Source organism: Rhinolophus hipposideros, assembly GCF_964194185.1.
Source record: "Rhinolophus hipposideros genome assembly, chromosome: 2".
NCBI classification, from domain to species: domain Eukaryota; kingdom Metazoa; phylum Chordata; class Mammalia; order Chiroptera; family Rhinolophidae; genus Rhinolophus; species Rhinolophus hipposideros.
The window spans coordinates 18,172,133-18,178,132 of NC_138048.1; positions in this window are offsets into that span (position 1 = coordinate 18,172,133).

The window sequence follows — 6,000 nt, forward strand, 5'->3', positions numbered from 1 at the left end:
TGCGTAAAAAGAAAGTATTTATGCAGAGATTTCCTTCAAGAGCTGGCTGTGGACTCTAAGTCCCACCACAAATCCCGAGGGTCAGGAGTGGGAGACATTCCTCCTCTGCGGAAACCTAGAAAGGGTGCTTCACTGGGAAAGGTCCCAATAATTCTGGGGGTTCTCTGGTCTGCTATCTGACAAATGGTCCTGACATTCTTCAGAGCAAGGTCATGAGTCTCTGAAGTGGCAGGGTGGAGAGAATGAGGGTTCTTTTGTTAAATAACTGCATTCTTACCAGTGGATGGGCAAAAAGAATCATAAAACCAGGTGTAAATGACAAGAGTGGGAAAACCATTAAGGAGCCATTTTAAATTCTGTGCAGCAGAATTTTCAAGGACTCTAAATGTTAGAATCTATGTATGAAGTGGTCAGTTGAGGGATTAGTGGTGAGAGGGAAGTAGGCATCTGAAGAGAAGGTACTGAAAAAAAAAGTCACAGGTGCTGTAACCAGAGGAGGTTAGCTTCCAAAAAGTTCAAAAAAAACTTTAAACATCTGCCAGGCTAAGTTCCTGAAAATGCCATCTTTTGATGATATCTGTCCAAGTAAGCATTTCCCTGCCCCCCCTTTGAACTCCATTCCCTTTAAATTTAGGAGTGGTATTTACAGAAACAAGTGAGTAGAGGAAGAGATGAGTAAGACAGAAAGACCCATTTCCTCTACCCTGCTAAATGGCTCTTGATGAAGAGGGGAGAAGATAAAATGGTAAATCAAAGTCAGAGTTCTGAGTATTTGGTACTTAATAGTATAATTGCTGAAAGAAGACTGTATTTGTGAATGAACTGACAAAAGGATCATGAGATCTTAAATTGTGTCATCAGGTGAAAATTACTCTCAATAGGAAAGAAAAATAAAATGGGATGCAAAAGTAAATTTTTGTTTTCTGTTTGCCCTGTCAGTTGTGCATAACAAATAGCAACTATATGCCAAAAATATTTTTTTTTCTGAAAGAAACTGCAGCTAGGAAGCAACTGATTAAAAATGGACATATCTGCTAATTTGTTATGTAATCAAATTAATCATCATTGGATACAAACTTATTCTTTAATGTTAAAATATACTTTAAAATTAAAAAAAAGAGTAGTCATAAAAATTCACCCTTATTTTAAAAGATCTTAAGCTAAGAATTCACCGATTTATTATTATATCTAGAAGAGCAAACAATTATTTAGTGTTATACCAATAATCTAAAGACAAATCATAACATAAACCTGGGGCGCCAAAAAAAATATACACATTTTAAGAGATGTTATCTATGTATTACTTTTCGAAGTTGAATTGAATTACAGTAGCAATGTGTAGTATGACGTTTGCTCAAAAGATGGCATTAATAAAATCAATGCTTGCATCATTCATTGTATTTCAATTTTAATACAATTTTTTTTCCTTTCTTAAAATGTGTATACATTTTTTGGCACACTCTGTAAATAGTAGTTATTTTAAGATATACTCATAACTTAGACACATAGGCATGAACATTATATATACATATATATATATATATATATATATATATATATATATATATATATATATGACAAATGTATGTTGTTTTCCATCAGAATGGAGACTAGATACACATACTCTCATGGTTCAAGTAGAAGATACACAACCATTGAGTAGAAGGTTAACTAGATGGCCCACTTAAAAAAGGCTTTCAGGATTTCTGTTTGTCTGAGTCTTTAGTGCAGACTTTAATAAGAAGGAGACATTTACTCACCAGGAACCTAAATATTTACTAGTTCAGCCATGTTGTTTTGGTTGTGAACTCCTAAGTCAACTGAAATTTCTCTGTGATGATCTGTCAAAGATAAACTCTTTTTATGACTTTAATGGATTTCCTTTATTGGAATCAATTTGGGCAGTATCACTTTGTGTAAATTAGCTGCATTGCCCCAGTTTAAAACTGAGTTTCCATCCTCTGCTTTAGAGAGAAAGGACAAAGGAGGACACTATTGCAATAGTAGGAAAGAGACAGATAATACTTGAGCTATAAAGAAGTTTTAAAAAAGTGGTTCTGAGCAATCTTCAGTTATAAATAAAGTCATGCGAGTACTTATTTATGAAACTTGTATTATTTTCTTCTTGTTGAAGTTATTTTCAGGATTGATCTTGAAATTAATTTTCAGGATTGATTTTGAGATTACAAAAATAACAAAAAGGTGAATCAGTTTGAATCTATCACTTTCTATTTACACTGTCTAGATCAGACCTTCACCTTTTAGCTGGATTTTGACAATACCTTCTTTTTACCTTACTTCTCTTACTTCAGTGTTGCTCTCCTCTCATGGACCTCCACTATATTTACAGATTTTTTTTTTCATATTTTAGAAGCATTAGACTGCTGGATTTTAATTTCATGTTATTACAGATATGCAAAGTTAACAACATGCTACTGATTGGGTAAGCTTCTATTTAAAATGTGAAGCACTTTACACATAACAAAACAAGATACACATCACCTTCTAAATAATCCGGGAATTAATTTTTAAAAGATATTACAAATTGCATGTTAAATTCTCACATAGTTTAATACTATATTTTAATAGTTTAATACTATATTGTTTAAATACTTGTTTAAATATTGTTTAATACTATATAGTTTAAAAGTATATTTAATATTGTTTAATACTATATTGTATGCAGATTATTTCTGAATGCAAATCTTAACATAACTTTTTTTGTTTAAAATAAATGGTTCATATCCCATTTCCTGGAGGAGTGTTGTTTTTCAACAATTTTGTTCTGCCTCAACCCGTAAGACACATGGCATTTATATGAGAAACAAACCAGCTTGAACACACTTCACTTCAGTCTCATTAACGATTTGCTCTGCGTTTTCCTTTCTCCTCACTCAAAAAAGCAGGGATCTGAGGGTAAATGGAATCAAATATATGGTGATGGAAGGAGAACTGACTCTGGGTGGTGAGCACACAATGTGATATATAAATGATGTATTACAGAATTGTACCCTTGAAACCTATGTAACTTTACTAACCATTGTCACCCCAATAAACTTTCATTAAAAAAAGAAAGAAATGTAAGGATCTGAAAGAGATGATAGAGGGATAAGCCTTTTTTTAAATTAAAAAAATACGTTATAACTTCAATTTTTTGCTATTACTAACAAATTACTAATACAATAGCATATAGAGATACTTCAGTTAGAAATCAATTGGACTATAGAATAAATCCAAATTACTGAATTTGGTATTCATAGCTCTAGTCAAGCTCATTTTTTGCTGCTTCTTCAGTCATATATGCCTCGGACAAGGAACTGGTACAAATTACACTGGAGGAAGAATTTTCTGGAAGGGAGGGGCATATAATAAGTACAGGAGAGGCTAGAGATCAACAGACATTTTAGACTTCATAGTTCACTTAAGACTGGTCTGTATCCACTAATCTCCTGCATTTTCAGGACAATCTTAACTAAGCATTGTTATGTTATTGGCAGCCCGTCAGTTCACAGTTCTGATGAAATAATAGAATTGAAAATATGGATCTAGGACATGATTAAGTTGCTAAACTGATTGGTAACTCATGAGATACGCGCTTCATAATTTAAATTCCATAGTCATCTACATTTCTACTATCATTATTTGAGCTTTTAAGTGGTAGAAAGTCAGAATCAGATAACTAGATTTCAGTTATTATATTTGGTTACCTTATGTATTTTTAATAAAAATATTAATAATTCTATACCTATGAGATTTACAAAAGCAAGATTAATTACTGTATCTGTAGGTAGAGTATTCATTAGATCAGGTAGTTAGTGAATTACCATCTCTAAGATCATTGCTCTTTTAACATTCTGTTTTAAACTGAGTAGTATTTGCCATTTTGATAGCAAAATACGTTTCTCAACTAAGGACTCAGTAAAACTAGAATATTCTGTGTGCAGATTTCTGAGTTATAATGAAAGAAAGCTCATATTCTTAAATTCCACATACATCTTTTTGATACAGAGTTTTCTTTTTGGCTTTAATTTTCTTTCTAATCCCTCATTTGACAATTATATGTCACCTTGGCTCTACTTTTTATGAAGTTTTCTATCTTCTTAACTAAATAAAGGTTTCTTTAGAGAAAGAACTATGCATTCAATCTCTTTGTGTCCTGAATGCATAGCGCGGTATTTTGGGGATACTAAGGCAAAATTGGTTTAGAGGAAACTAATTTTGAGAGAAAAAAGTATGAGACTCATACAAAAAAGTATGAGACTCATAAACACTCAAAATTATTATCAACAAATGTTTGATGAAAGAACTATCCTAGAAATGGGATGTTTTGTGGTAATTGCCCTCAAAGAATTTACCATCTATGCAAACAGGGACAGTTTGCATGTCCAAGACTCACTCATAAAAGAGCTAAGTGAGTGGTACAGACATTAAAAGTTAGAGGAATTTCAAAAAGGCTGTGAATACTGTAGGTGATGTTACCAGGGAAATTTTTAGGTACCAGTTGGAATTAAATAATATTCTATATAATTTTAACATATAGCATGAATAAATATTTTTTAAGTATAATTTTACAATAAAGAATATCATTGCACTTGTATGTGAGGTAAGGGGACATTTTGAACTTATTTATTCTTCTGATGGACAGTTTTCCTTGGCACATGTATATGTGAACATATCATTAATATTATTTTGAGAATTAGACACTCTTATTTCACTGCACAGCCATACTTTCTAATAAGAACTCATAGACATTTTGTGAAGTAAAATTTTACAAATACTCATAACTCAAATTAGGGACATGCAATCAAATTTACTGCTATGTTTGCTTTGGCAGTAGGGAAAGCCAAAGGCCAGCAATTGGAGACAAATAGTGGTAAAGGCCACTATTTATGAAAATTAATGACCTATACATTATTTAATGCCATATTTCAATATTCTTGCTCTGTCATGGCTAAGCCTTGTTAGTGAGATGAAAAGAAAAGCCTTTATTTCCAGTTTGGATTTTACTAAATCCCAAAAGAACTAAATTTCTGAGAGCTCCCACCACAGATATTACATCCTTTGGACTCCAAACCAAGTCTATTGGACTTAAAAGTCCATATTCTTTCCACTTCACCATATTAAAATTAACCAGGTCATTTCTGCATGTGTGTCTACATATATGCGCCCCCCCCCCACACATACACATACACAGGCTTAGTTTTCTTTCAGGTTTGGGGAACATTTTACGTACCAGAGATTTCTCTTTGTCCATCAATACTGTGTTGACAATTACGTATTGAAGATTGCTGTCTTAATAGTTCCTGTTGCATCTTTGGATTTTTACAGTCATAGATAACGTTTATTCATTTGCTCATTCACTCAGACATTCCGGCAAGTGCCAAGAATGAGTAAGAAAATATCTGCATTCTAGGGACTGACTAGCCAATGGGGAAAATAAACATGTAAACAAATACATGTTATGGGTAAACGATGAAAGAGATTTATAGGTTCAATGAAGAAATGGAGGAGAATAGACAGTCAATGTATGTGAGTTATAGTAACCTGGAACTTCAGCTTTCTAAAACGTAGTTTGTGTGTTTGCCGTAGAGACCAGACAGTCTTATTATAAGGTCCTTTTCATAACCACAGTTGACAAAGGTCTTAGATTGTGTCCAGCATGGACCTTTCAAGGATGAATATAGTTCTTGTGCCTTCCTTTAGCCTGTGCGTTTCTGTCTAGACCTTAAAACATTTTGTTTTTTATTTATTTGTTTAAATGTGCTAACTTAACTAGACTAGTACCTCCTAAAGCCAGTGTCTTCATTCTCTGTGTAACTAAAGCCTAACACAGAATCAGACATATAGGCGTCCAATGAATATTTGTGGAAATAAATATGTAGCACTTGATGTTATAAATCTCTTAATAAAACACACATATAAATACATGTATATGTATATGTATATATATGTATTTGTATCACATGCATACTTACACACAAATATATATGCATATATATT